A 14,932-nucleotide genomic window follows, 5' to 3' on the forward strand; every position below is an offset into this window, starting at 1 on the left:
ATGCCAAACATTTAAAGAAAAACTAATACCAATTCTTCTTAAACTCTTTTAAAAAATTGAAGAGGAGGGAATATATTCAAACTCTTTTTGTGAGGCCAGCATTATTCTGATACCAAGGCCAGACAGGAAGATTACAAGATAAGAAAATAAAAGGCTAATATTCTTATGAACATAGATGCAAAAATCTTCAAAAAATACCAGGAAACTGAATTTAACAGCACATGAATAAGATTATCTACCATGATCAATTGGAATTTATTCCAGGAATGAAAAGATGGTTTAACATATGCAAGTCTATAAATGTGATACATGACTTTAACAGAAAGGAGAGAAAATATTCTTCTCAACATACATTTTCACAGAGAATCAACTTTTTTATCATCTTTGAATTGGGCTTTACTTTCATTATCTCTGTTGTAAATTCTTAAAATTATGTGGTATGTTAGTGATACAACTTTCTTGTTTTTCGGTGATACAACTTTTCTTCATTTTTACATTTCTTTAGTTGTTCCCTTGGTGTTCTGTAAGGGGAATGTAATCATTATTTTTGCATAACTAGCTTATGTAGAAGACGGTTGTTTAGTCATTCAATAAATATTTATTGGGTAATGACTATATGCTGATAAAATAAATGGAAATACCTTGGGGAAAAGGCTATATGACTAAAGCACACTTTAGCAAATTTAGAAATTCATAACATCTTATTCTTATTGTGTTTCCTCAAATCTCTTGTTATTTCATCTCTATCCACAAGGGCATATGTTTCTTTGGCCATTATTATATTTCCCAAATGATAGTGACCAAGATGTATCTGTTTTGATATTGTGTGACAATATGTTATTGTTTAATCTTCTTGAAGAATATATATCTCCCTAGAAACTTTGGTATGTGCATATACACACATACACATGTATTCAAAATATGAATAAGTAATAAATATGTCATAGTCCCTATCAGTTTCTTAATGATTCATACTTAGGCTGTTCCCCTGAATCAGGCACTAATTACGCATCACATCATATGTTCTCAGCTTCAACAGTCTCCTGAGGGCTTTCGCCAACTCGATGAAGGGGCAACCTAAAAACATCTCCCTGTGTCCAGGCCAGGCGTCTATCATATCTAATCCCCATCTTTCTAATAAGTGTAATATGTAATATGACCCCTTCTCAAGGAGTTGTTGGGGGGGTGGATTTTAAACCCCAGGGAAATGGGAACTAGAGATTAATTCTTTCCTCTTTCTTCATAAATGACCTTGAAATATATAACTTATGGGATCCAGCAGTCCCAGTTAATTTCAATAATATATTCTCAATTGTCTCTACGCTTTTTTGATCCACTACTCTTATTTCTCAGTCCTGCAAACTGAGATTGGCCTTTTTAATAAATTATTAACTCAAAAGACCTCTGCCTCAGGGTTTGCTTTGTAGATAATCCAATTTACAATACCCAATATTAGAGCAAGAAAATTAAGCTATTCAAACCTAGATGGGTGGGGATTTTATGAAACAGTTACCCACAGTAGTCGTTACAATGAAATACTGCTTTGAGTGTCTAATCCTTAACATGATCCTTTCCTGAGGTTAATCATCCCACTCAGACACACTAAATTGATTTTATTTAAAGCTTTCATTTCATTTATATTCACTGCAAATATTGAGCTAGCTCAATATGGGAAGTTTGAGCAGTGATTACAGCGAATTCTGCTGGCTCTGTCATACTTCCAGTGAAGCATATTCAAGGCACATTCAATGGTGAATGGTGCCTCCCTCCACTAAGAGTTTGTAGCAGTATTTAACAAAGCATATTAAACTATATAAATTACATTGTTAAATAGTGTCACTTGGACACAAATCAAATTAATAATGGAAAAATTAACATAGATGAATGTTCAAAGTGAAAATATTATATAAAAAGAGGTAACATTATAATCTTTTAATACAGAAGCTAGTCTATAGTGAAAAGAAGTTCTGAAAAATTCCTAAACATTTTAAAGTTAAAGCAATGGTTTTCAAGATCGACATAGAAGTATTACATTTTAATCATGCTAAGTTAAAACATTTTAAAACTGTGATGAATTTGACTGAGCAGAGATATTCAAGCATGTCATACACAACTTCAATTTCCATTTGAATTAATTATTACTAGAATGGCATTGTCAGATTGGCAGTTGCAAAATATGAACTCCCCTCTCTTTTTTGCTATTTGAAGTATGAAGCATTACTGGCTTGGCATGTTTATTAGATGCACTTAGAGTATATATTATTATTCTTTGGATGCCCAATAAACTTTGATAGAAAAACATATCATTCAGCCCTTGCAGTTAAATCAATCTTAAAACAACTTTTATCTGCCCACTGCAGATCTGATGAACTTATAAACAACTTGTTCATCTTATATCCATCTAATGAAACCCAGTATTTTGGAAAATGATCTTTGATTGAGAGTATCAGGTAACACCCTTATCAGAAGAACATAAATTATTTATATTAATTCTGATTAATTATATTTCTACTCAATAAAATAATATGAAAAAGCAGTTGTCTTTTTTTCAGATGGGATATTTCTATTTGATCTCAGATAACTGTAATTTTCACTAAAACAGAAATTTAAGAATATCTTAAAGTTTATCGTCATTCCTATCATTGCCAACAAAATTCAGTTTCTTTAATTGCATACTGAAGACAAATTTTACCCATGACCCTACATTCAAAATACTCATTTTTGTTAAATATTGACATTCTCTAAGTTCCAGATCTTAAGCTACTTACTTACCTTTCCTAGTCGATTTTATGTGTTCTAATTATTTACTTATTTTTAATAACGTCTTTAAAATAATGTACTGTACCTTAAACACTTGTCTATATTTCTCTCTTTGCCTCTCTATAGAGATATGTGTGTGTGTGTGTATTCAGTTCTTTGCTCTTCCTTCAGACTTTATCATTTATATTTCAATAATCAGCCTTAAGGGATATTCTCCTGCTTTTTGCAGACCCACCAATCCTTCAATGACTTTCTATCACCTAAAACTTTAATCCTCAATAAAGCAGGCAGCTTTTTCATAGTCTGATTACAGTTATTTTTTCTTAGCAACATTCCTACACCTTTTACTAGTCTAATTTTAATATATCATTTAGCTTCACTTCACATGTCCCTTCTGATGTCCCCTGTGACAGGAAACAATTCGTGACCCTTCTTCCTCCACTCCTACTGGGTTAGATGGTGTTTTCTCTGCCTTCCATGATATCCTGCCTTTATGTCTACTACCATGTTTGCCATATTGTACTTTTGCCCCTTTTGGCTCTGGATTTTCTGAGAGCAGTTGCTTTGAAAATCAAAGTATTTTGTTAAAGTACTGAATAAGTGAATAAATATTTCACTTTTATCATTTTTAAATGTGTACTAAATGCATTCACCCACAAAACAATTTATCTATTTCCTTAACTCTATATGTTGCCTTAACTCTATAGATCCTCATCACAGAAAAATCACAACAAATAGCATTTTAGTGTATGCTTTATAGACTCTTATGGCCACTAAATACATAAGGCATTTCATTCAGCATTGCAAGGAAATTGCAATTTAAACTATATGTAAATGTATATGAGTGTGTGTGTGCTGTATAATCTCTGTGCACCATCTTTGACAATGCTAATGGAAAAACTGACCAATTATTAAAATTTACAATTGACATGAATTGTACTAGATATGTCATCTGTTCTACTGATCTATAATTAATGAGATTTATTGGCACGAATTAATTTAAAATATCCAAAGTCAGCCTGTAAATGTATATTATCCTCTAGTTACATTTTACTGCAAATAACTGAGAAAATATTTGATTTACCAGAAACATAATGTAGAAAGAACGCCAACTTTAACTTCTTTTGCTTTTATTAGGTTAATCAGTTTCTAAGTATGCAGTTAATTGCATGCTAATTTCATGGTTGAACTTTTAAAAAGCAGATTTTGAAAGTTCCACATGATTTATATATTTACCTCCTGGAGTGTCTTCTATTCTTGTAACGTTGGGTGGGGTTGTGGTTAAATTTGTAATATCCTCACATCATGCCTTTGAAATCTAGTTTTTAAATTACTCAAAGCCCTTGAAAAATGTAATGCGGGCATTTTAGAATATGCTAAACTGACCCAACTTTGATAACAGAGATATATTTTTATCTAAAATATGCTTAAATGATGTATTACATAAGTATTATAGAAAATAGTGGGGATAAATGTGACAGTGAATTCAGCAACTGAAAGAATTCAGTCTCCTTAGCTTTACAGGTGTATCAAAACCAAAGTCATTGACAGTCTTTTATACTTGTTCAGATACTAGAATGTTATAGTAGCTGTTTTGCAGCTACCACACATGTATTTAAGTTATACAAACTACCGCACAAACCAGGGTTGCCAGGTTTAGCACATAAAATTTCCACATACTAAACAACATGTAATTGTTTAGTGTAAGTACGCCTTATCAATATTTGGGTAATACTTACACTAAAAAATCATTTGTTGTCTACCTGAAATTTAAATTCAACTGGGCATCCTCTGTTTTATCTGTTAGTCCTAATCTAAGAAATGAAGGTGAATAATTTGTGAGTTTTTACACATTTTCTTTCCCTCTAAACTTGTAGGAGATATGTCGTATTTATCTACATAGCTGGAAGTCTATATATCCATATTTATATCTGTATCTGTCTGTATGCCTATATCTGTCTATCTTTCTATCTAATTTGTTCATATAACAAGTGTGGAACATTCAATATATTCCTCCTGTGACCAAGAAACACAGTGAAGAACATGACTGTTGCTTTTTTAAAAAGCAAAGTTTGATGGAGAAGAGTTATAGTAGCACAAATTACAACATATAATGAGTATTATAATAGAAAAATATGTTTTAGTGTAAGAGTAGGCTTTCTTGAAGAAGTAAAATTCACACTGAAGAAAGAAGAATGAATTGTTTGCTAAGACAAAGGGAGCGGTGAAGAATAGCCTAAATGGAGACAATAGCATGACAATATCGTAAAGCACAGAAGGTGACTTTAAAAAAAATGGAAGGCAGTTTGGCATGACAGGAACTGAGTGTAGGGTGAGAATCATAAATGATCTCGAAGAAAGAGTTATTCCCTAGATCTTGGAAATCCTTGCAATGCCATTTTTATGAGCAGAGATATTAGAAAATTATGCAATGAAGATTCCTGATGATTTTAAAGAAAATAATGTGATTCACACGTTGAACAAGGAGAATTTGTGTCTTTTAATTACACTGTTAATTATCCTGTTCAAAAGACAAGTGCACTTTTATACTTTTTCCTTGCTTTTCTTTTCCTTTCTATGAAAAAAACAGTGTAATTATATTTGTTCTTCTGCTATATTTTATAAAACTATGAGTATTATAAAATAAAAACTTTTGAATATCACAAACAGCTTTACCATGTAACCTATAAAAAATTCAAATTGCATTAATTTGGAGATGTGAATTCCTCAACATGTTGCTTATAAGATCACAAAATTAACTTAAAATGGTACAAACATCAGATATAGTTTCATTTCTTTAGAATTATGTTATCCCACTTTGTTAAATAATTTTGCACCTTAGCCAATTGCACAGATACAGATGGCAGTATTATTTATGCCATTAGGATTACTTACATCCTGTCATATATTTTGTAATTAGATCAGCATTGGTGTGCAAAGTTGATAATTACTTGCTGATTTATGTCTTCTGATTTCCCATAAATACAATGAGTTAGAGGAACTATGGTCTCCTATACTTTTCTTTAATCAGTATTGTAATATTGGTATTTTTCTCTTGGACATTAAGTATCTTCATTAATGACCCCTATTTTAAAACTTACATTGTCAGCATAGGTACAGAATAAGGATTGTAACAAAGTGGATAGTCATTGTGGAGTCCCAGGGAATTTCAAGTATGACTGCAAGTGATTTGCAAACACCAGCAAGCTAGATGGTGGGCAAAAAAGACAAGGAGTAGGGGAAATGTAGTAAAGCAAAAACTCAGGCTCAAATTATGGAGCAAAATTTGTTAACAATCACACAGAGTACACACACAGCATAGTGATCCTGGGTCTGCAAGTGCATTCACGTTTAGTAAAACTCCACTGTTTACAACTGAATATTAGTCAGCCTCTGTCCCCTATAACAGAATACCAGATCTTGGGTAATTTATAAAGAAAAGAAATATATTTCTTACAGATTTGGAGGCTGGGAAGTTCAAGGTCGAGGGGTACATCTGGTGAGGATCTTCTTCATGGTGGGGACTCTCTGCAGTCCAGAGACAGCACAGAATATCTCATGGCAAGAGGGCAAGAGTGTGCTAACATGCTCTTTTCCTCATCTTGTGAAGCCACCAGTTTACTCCTATGATATCCCGTTAATACATTAACCCACTACTCCATGAACGGATTGATCCATTCATGAGGTAGAGCACTCATGATCCAATCCCCTCTTAAAGGCCCCATCTCTCCAGTACTATATTGGGGAGTAAACATTAGCATGAGCTTTGGAGAGGGAAGATATTCAAACTATAGTTCATTGTATTCACCTATAGGGTCTAATTCTCTGGAAAACTAGTCAGACCTACATGTCAAGTTTCTAGACGTAGGCAATTACTATTTTTGGCATAATCCTAGTAAAATATAGAAAGTTACTCAATAATTATCTTTAAAGTTTTTCACTAATGTAAGGACTTTTCCATTCCTAAAAAATCAGGAGTTTTTCAAACTGAATTTACAAAAATTGACTTTAATCAAGTCAATCACTGATAAATAAATGCCCTGACCCACCAACATCCCACACAGCAAATGAGAAAGAAAAGGGAAGGTGAGAGAAATGAAGGAGAGGTACGGTAAGTTTTCATTATTTTACTGGGATAGTCAACAGAAAAGGCTTTACTTTGCCTTTCCAGCAAGGAATATTCACATACTTTCAATTAAAAATTGATTTCCTAAGGCTTGATAAATAGCAAAACAAACACCACAACAAGAATTGTTAGAATTCAACATCAATTTGATAAATTCATTTTTCGGGAGAAAACCAGGCATAAAAAAAATGTTCTTCTAAGTAATGTGAATATTTATTGTACTTTAAAATAGGTACCTATAATTTATTAAATGTGCGCATACTTTATAAATGTTATAACAACATGGAAAAAATAAGCTTTGTTAGCTTGATTTATTTCCTGTTCTTGAGAAATTAGGTCACATTCAATCAAACAAACAAAAATAAATAAAAAATTAGCAAAATCACAGAATACTAAATTAGCAAAGTGAGTGGTAAAATAATTATATTTTCCCTCTAATGCAATCTTCTTGGAGAGATATCCTTTTTAAATAAATGTCAGAGATTTTTAAAATAACCTTTAAACTGGTGAAAGTTGTAACACTTAAGAAAATCAAGTTGATAAACATCAGTAGGATCATATAGTTATGAGAAATGCTTCATTGAAAACAATAAAAATCAAAGATTAAATGAAGAGTAACACTTTAAATAATGTATTCAGAATTTAGAAGCAAAATCATAATTAATTAGGCATACTAGTTTTTCAGCCTCCATATTTCAGCCCCTGAAGAAAACATCCTGAATGCTATTGGATTCAACTTTTAAAGAAAAATAATATACCTTATTTTTAAAGCAATTTTATGTACACAGAAATTAAGCAGAAAATACAGACAGTTCTCATACACAACTTTGGCTTCTCCTCCCCACTTCCCCACCCCTTGCATAGTGTTTCCTATTATTAACATCCTGTTTTTAGCTTGATACATTTGTTAGAATTGATAAACCAATGTTACTACATTATTGTTAACTAAAGCCCATAGTTTGCATTATGGTCCACTTTCAGTGTCCCACTTTGTGTTGTACATTCTGTGGGTTCTTACAAATATATAGTGACATGTATCCATTATTTCAGTAATATGTAAAATACTTTCACTGCCCTAAAAATTCCCCTGTGTTCCACTTATTCATCCCTCCCTCAGCCTGGAAGCCCTAGAAACCACTGATCTTTTTAGTCCTTATAGTTTCTCTTTTTCCAGAAAGTTATATTTGGAATCACACAGCACACAGTATGTAAACTTTTTAGATTTTTTTTTCACTTAGCAATATACATCAAAGGTTTTTCCATGGTTTTTCATGTCTTGGGAAGTCATTAATTTTTGCTGCAGAATAATATTTCATTGTATGGTTTACTACAATTTGTTTAATCATTCATCTACTTAAAGGCTGCTTTCAGGCTTTTATAATTATGAACAAAGCTGTCATAAACACTCGTATGCAGGTCTTTGTGTGAACATAAGTTTTAAAGTCATGTGTGTAAATGCCAAGGAGCACAACTGCTGGGTCATAAGGTAAGAGTATGCTTAGTTTTGTAAGAAGCTTCCAAACTTCTTCCAAAGTGTCTGCATCATCTTACAATTGAATTGATCTAAAGTCTGATTTAAAAATTTTCTTGACATAGATTGGATTGAAAAATGATAAAGAGAAGAAAGAAGAAATGGCAAAAATTCTCAGAAAGAAGAAATGGTAAAATTTTAAAGTTAATATCAACCATCTCAGCATCCCAACCCATACTTACAATTCACTAGCTCTGTCATCATAGGCACAATTATTTAACTTTTTAGAATTTCTGTTTTCTTACCTGTAAAGTGGTAACTATGAAACCTACCACATTTATGGATTAAAGTACTTTTGCTAGGGCCACCCCTAATTCCCCCTGCTCCCAGTGAGTAGTGAACCTTGAATAACAAAGTATTTTCTCCACAGTATCTTAATTAGGGGGAAAAAGCCATTGATTGTATTACCATTAATTTATAGTTGTTTATACAAAATGATTTGATTTAGAAAAAAATATGTATATTAATTTCTTAATAACTTTTCAACTAAATATATAAAGCTTTAGCTTTAGGTTGGCCTATCTTATTATGGTGTAATACGTTACCAGTGTCTAATTTATGCATTACTTATAGAAGATGTAATATTAGTCAGTAACCCCTCTTTCTTCCCACCTCTTTCATTTTTTTCTAGATAGGTAAAATTAACTTAACAAAAAATACTTTATTATACATAGCCCCAAATAAGTTTAGACATTGTGTTTGATCCATTTGGATTTCATTCTCAATCTAAAATACAATATTAAGTGGGAATGTGAACTCTGAAAAGAGCTCAATATCCTATCATTGGTCCTGGTCACCTTCAGCCATGTACTTCTGCTATTCCATTTTCTCCGTTTTTCAGCTGATTATAGACTGTCTTCACTGTGAGCACTTTTGTCTTTGTATGTTGGATCACACTACTCTCTTGTCCCTCTTTGATTGATAATTAATTGGAACTGCTCAATTCAGGTGTGACCCCTGCCTCCCTAACAGGAGTATTTTATGAATATGGGACATAATATTTAAGGATTCAGTCAAACTTTTCTATACCCATAGAGGCAGTCCTCATTTAAAACTCCCATCTGGAGGATGAGGATTGGACACTATAAGGAGAAAATGTAGACACTGAAAATTTCTGTATAACCCCTCATGTCTCTTTAACCTACATGCCTTTCAAATATGAACATGGTTATTTTTTCCATCCTTGGCTATGCGTGAGACTGTCAATGCCCTACCACCTGTCCTTCTCAATGACCTACTAAATATCTGGACTATGGATATAATAAGGAAAATGGGAAATAACATACCCAAATAAAATTTCTACTTCTCATATTCCCTGTAATCTATGAATTACCATGCAGTAATCTGACTTCCCGTTATTTCTCCCTCCCCACAGCTCCAGATTCTGCTGAAGACTTGTAGAATCTTCGAGTTGAGAGAAGAATTTAGGGTTTATTTATTGTTTCCTTTATATAAATTGGCATACCTTTTACTCTATTCCTGGTTATTTTCTATGGATTTTCTCCAGAAAGATTTACACAACTGATATATATTAGTAATCATCAATATACCATCTAGGACCTCTGGGCCCTTCAGAAATCTGTAAAATGTGGCCAGGAAAAGATTCCAGGGTCTGAACCTATTCATTGCACAGCTTGCTTGTTTGCTTTTGTGTTTTTGCCTCTGCTTTTTATTCTTCATGTGCTCATGGTTTCTGTTCTGAAGCGGACAACCAACATGAAATTATATTCCTCTCCATTTTTTTCCTACGAAGTCTAATCATAGCCTATTTCTTTATACCTTGGTAGTATTGTTAAATGCTGAGGAGTGTCACAGTGTAGAGGTGACTTCATGCATCCATGGTACTCTGACATCACTTCTGTTCTTTCGTAGTGTTCAGTCTTATGATCTCCTAGTAATCACACAATCCTTTGGCAATTGGGGCACTTCCCATCCTGTGAGCATTGCTGGTGGTCTACCCAGAGTCCTTTCCTCATCCTCAACTCTTCACAGACCCTGCAGGTGTTCAGATATTCTCTTCTCCTCCATGCAAGCTTGTGATTTGTTCTGAAATAACTCAACTTAGTCTCATTTAACCAAAGAGCAGTTTGCTGATAGCACCTGAGAAACAAGCTGTCTGGCTTTTAACCAAGAGTATGAGAAACCAGATTTTCTTCTGATGAGCATAAATCTCTGACTGTAAATACATGGCAGAACAACAAGAGAATTAGAATTCAGCCTGAGAAAAACATGGAGAAATGTGATTAGCCAAATGTAACTTTCGACTTTTCTTAAGAGCCAAGGTTTTATCATGATTTTTTTGAGCCCACTTGAGTTCAGGATCCCAAACTATCCTAACAGATACATCTTCCATTTAATATTGAGTGAATATTAACTTGATTTTTCCACACTTTATTTTCTCTCTTTTAAATGTTTTATGGAAAAGAAAAACCAGGCTCCTACCTTTCATTATGATGCCTATGCCTTTTTAATAACGAGAATTCCAGATCTTACTGAAGTTCACAAGTTTCACACAGACATTTATAGAAGTTTTGTTAATAATTTCCAAAAGTCAGAAGTAACCAATATGTCCTCCACTAAGTGAATGGATAAATAAGCTGTGGTACATTAAGACAATGGAATATCATTGAGCAATAAAAAGAAAGAGTTTTATGCCATGAAAAGTCATGGAAGAATCTCAAATGCATAATACTAAATGTAAGAAGCCAGTCCGAAAAAGCTATGTACTGTATGATTCCTATTATACAACATTCTGGAAAAGACAAAACTATGGAGACAGTAAAATGTTCCCAGGGATTGCAGTATGGAATAATGAATAAGCAAAGGATGAGATTTTTAGGGCAGTGAAACTATTCTGTATGATAAAGTAATGATGAATACATGTCATTTTAGAGTTGTCCAAACCCATTGATTGTTTACACCAACAACAGTGAACCCTAATGTAAGTTATGGACTGAGGGTAACAATGGTGTATCAATGTAGGTTTATCAATCTACCACTCTGATGGAAAATGTTGACAATAGGAGAAAGACACAGAAGGAATGATTAGATTTTTTAAAAAATAGTCTCAACTATATGCTGTCTTCAAGAGACTCCCCTCATCATATAGACAAATGCAGGCCAAAAGTGAAGGGATGAAAAAAGATATACAAAGCAAATTGAAACCAAAAATGAGCAAGAGTAGCTATTCTCATATTGGATTAAATAGATTTTAAGCCAAAAACCATAAAAAGAGACAGATGGAGTTTGGATGTATTGTACTCCCAGAAGTCATGTGGAAATCTGATCCCCAATGTGGCAGTGTTGGGAGCTGTTTGAGTTGTGGGGGCAGATCCCTCATGAGTGAATCAATCCTCTCCCTGGGGGGTGGGGGGAGTGAGTGAGTTCTCACTGCTAATTCATGCAAGAGCTCTTTGTTTTAGAGATCCTGGTACCTCCACTCTCCTTCTCTCTTGCTTCCTCTTACCATGTGATCTACTTGTATCTGCTGGTTGCCTGCCACTTTCCACCATGAGTAGAAGCAGCATGAGGCCTGGGCTAAATCATAAGCCCAAAAAAACCTCTGTTCTTTTTACATTATCCAGTTTCAGGTATTCTGTTATAGCAACACAAAACAGATTAATACAGAGGCAAAGAAAACCATTCTAAAATGATAAAGGGATCTATTGAACAAGATATATAACAATCATAAATACATATGCAACAAACATTGGATCACCCAGATATATAAAACAAACACTATTAGACCTGAAGAAAGAGATTGACTCCAGTATAATAATAGTCGGGGACCTGAACGCAACTCTGTTGGCATTGGAAACATCATCTAAGCAACAAATCAACAAATAAACACCGAAATCAACAAAGAAACTTCTTTAGATCAATTGGACTTGGCAGATACCTACAGCACATTTCATCCAACAAGCATGGAATAGACTTTCTTCTCATCAGCACATGGAACACTCTTCACATTAGACCTCATGTTAGGTCACAAATCAAGCCTTAGCAGATGCTAAAAAATTGAAATTGTTTCAGATATCTTCTCATACCACAATGGATTAAAACCAGAAAAGAATAACAAGTGAAACTCTGGAAAATATACAAACACATAGAAATTTTAAAAACAGGCTCCTAATGAAACATGGGTCCAAGAAAAAATTAAACAGGAAATCAAGAAATTTCTCAAAACTAATGAAAATAAACACACATCATACAAAACCTATGGGACACTGCAAAAACAGAACAAAGAGGAAAGTTTATTGCAATAAACACATACATCAAAAGAATAGAAAGCTTTCAAATAAACCATCTAAAACTACACCTCAAATAAATAGAAAAACAAGAGTAATCCAATCCCCAAATTAGTAGACCTAAAGAAATAATTAAATGAAATAGATACCCAAAAAATAATATGAAAGAGCAATAAAACAAAAACCTGGGTTTTCAAAAAGATTCAAATAGAGACAATTCTCCCAAACCCATTCTATGAAGCAAACATCACCCTGATACCAAAACCAGATAAAGATACAATAAAAAAAGAAAACTACAGGTCAATATCCTTGACGAATATAGATGCAAAAATCCTCAATAAAATACTAGCTAACAGAATACAGCAACACATATGCAAAATTATACACCATGATCTAGGGGGATTCATCCCAGGGATGCAAGGTTAGTTCAACATATGTAAATCAATATATGTGATACACCATATCAATAAAATCAAACACAAGGACCATATCATCATCTCTACAGATGCTGAACAAGCACTGGACAAAATTCAGCAATTGTTCATGATAAAGAGTCTCAACAAGTTAGGTATAAATAGAAAGCATCTCAACACAGTTAAAGCCATATAGGATAAACCCACTGCCAATATCATCCTGAATAGGGAAAAGCTGAAAGGAACTAGACAACGATGCCCACTCTCACCACCCCCATTCAACATAGTGTTGGAAGCACTAGCCAGAACAATCAGAGAAGAGAAGGAAATAAAGGGCATCCAGATTGGAAAAAGTTAAATCAAACTGTCCCTGTTTGCAGATAGCATGATCCTACATTTCGAACAGCGTAAAGCCTCTACAAAAAAAAACTCTTGGAGATGGTAAATGATTTCAGCAGAATTGCAGGACACAAAATCAACACAAAAAAATCAGTAGCATTTCTATTTTCCAATAGTGAACATGCAGAAAGAGAAATCAAGAAAGCTAGTACATTTACAATAGCCACCAAAAAATAAAAGACTTAGGAATAGAGTTAACCAAGGATGTGAAAAATCTCTATAATGAGAACTACAAACCACTGCTGAGAAAAATTAAAGAGGACAAATGAAGATGGAAAGATATCCCATGCTCTTGAATTTGAAGAAACAACATTGTGTCAATGTCCATACTACCCAAAGTGATATACAAATTCAATGCAATCACCATAAAAAATCCAAAGACATTTTTCTCAGAAATGGAAAAAACTATCCAGACATTTTTATGGAATAACAAAAGACCACACATAGCGAAAGCCATTCTGAGCAAAATAAATAAATAAATAAATAAATAAAGCTGGAGGCATAATACTACTTGACTTTAAACTATACTACAAAGCTATAATAACTAAAACAGCATGGTACTGGCATAAAAACGGACACACTGATCAATGGAATAGAATAGAGAATCCAGAAATCAACCTGACCACCTATATTCATTTGATCTTTGACAAAGGCACCAAGCCTATACACTGGGGAAGAGACTGCCTCTTCAGCAAATGGTGCTGAGATAACTGGATATTCATATGCAGGAGAATGAAATTAGACCCATAACTCTCACCATATACCAAAATCAACTCAAAATGGATTAGATAATTATATATACACCCTGAAACAATAAAACTTCTTAAAGAAAACATAGGAGAAACAGTCCAGGAAGTGGGACTGGGCACAGACTTCATGAATATGATCCCAAAAGTACAGGCAACCAGAGGAAAAGGGCATCCAGATAATAAACAAATGGGATAATGTAAAACTAAATAGCTTCTGCACAGCAAAAGAAACAATTAACACAGTTAAAAGACAACCAACAGAATGGTAGAAAATATTTGCAAAATATATGTCTGGCAAAGGATTAATATCCAGAATATACAAGGAACTAAAACAACTTTACAATAAAAAAACAAGTAACCCGATTAAAAAATGTGCTAAGGAGCTAAACAGGCATTTCTCAAAGGAAGATATATGAACGGCCAACAGACACATGAAAAAATGCTCAACATCACTCAGCATTCAGGAAATGCAAATTAAAAACACAATGAGACACCATCTCACCTGTTAGGATGGCTAATATCAAAAAGACTGTGAATGATAAATGCTGGTGAGGTTGTGGAGAAAAAGGAACTCTCATACACTGTTGGTGGGACTGCAAAATGGTTCAGCCTCTATGGAAAATGGTATGGAGGTTCCTCAAACAATTGCAGATAGATCTACCATATGACCCAGCTATCTCACTGCTGGCAATATACCCAGAGGAATG

This window comes from Cynocephalus volans, chromosome 2, assembly GCF_027409185.1.
Source record: "Cynocephalus volans isolate mCynVol1 chromosome 2, mCynVol1.pri, whole genome shotgun sequence".
Lineage (NCBI taxonomy): Eukaryota > Metazoa > Chordata > Mammalia > Dermoptera > Cynocephalidae > Cynocephalus > Cynocephalus volans.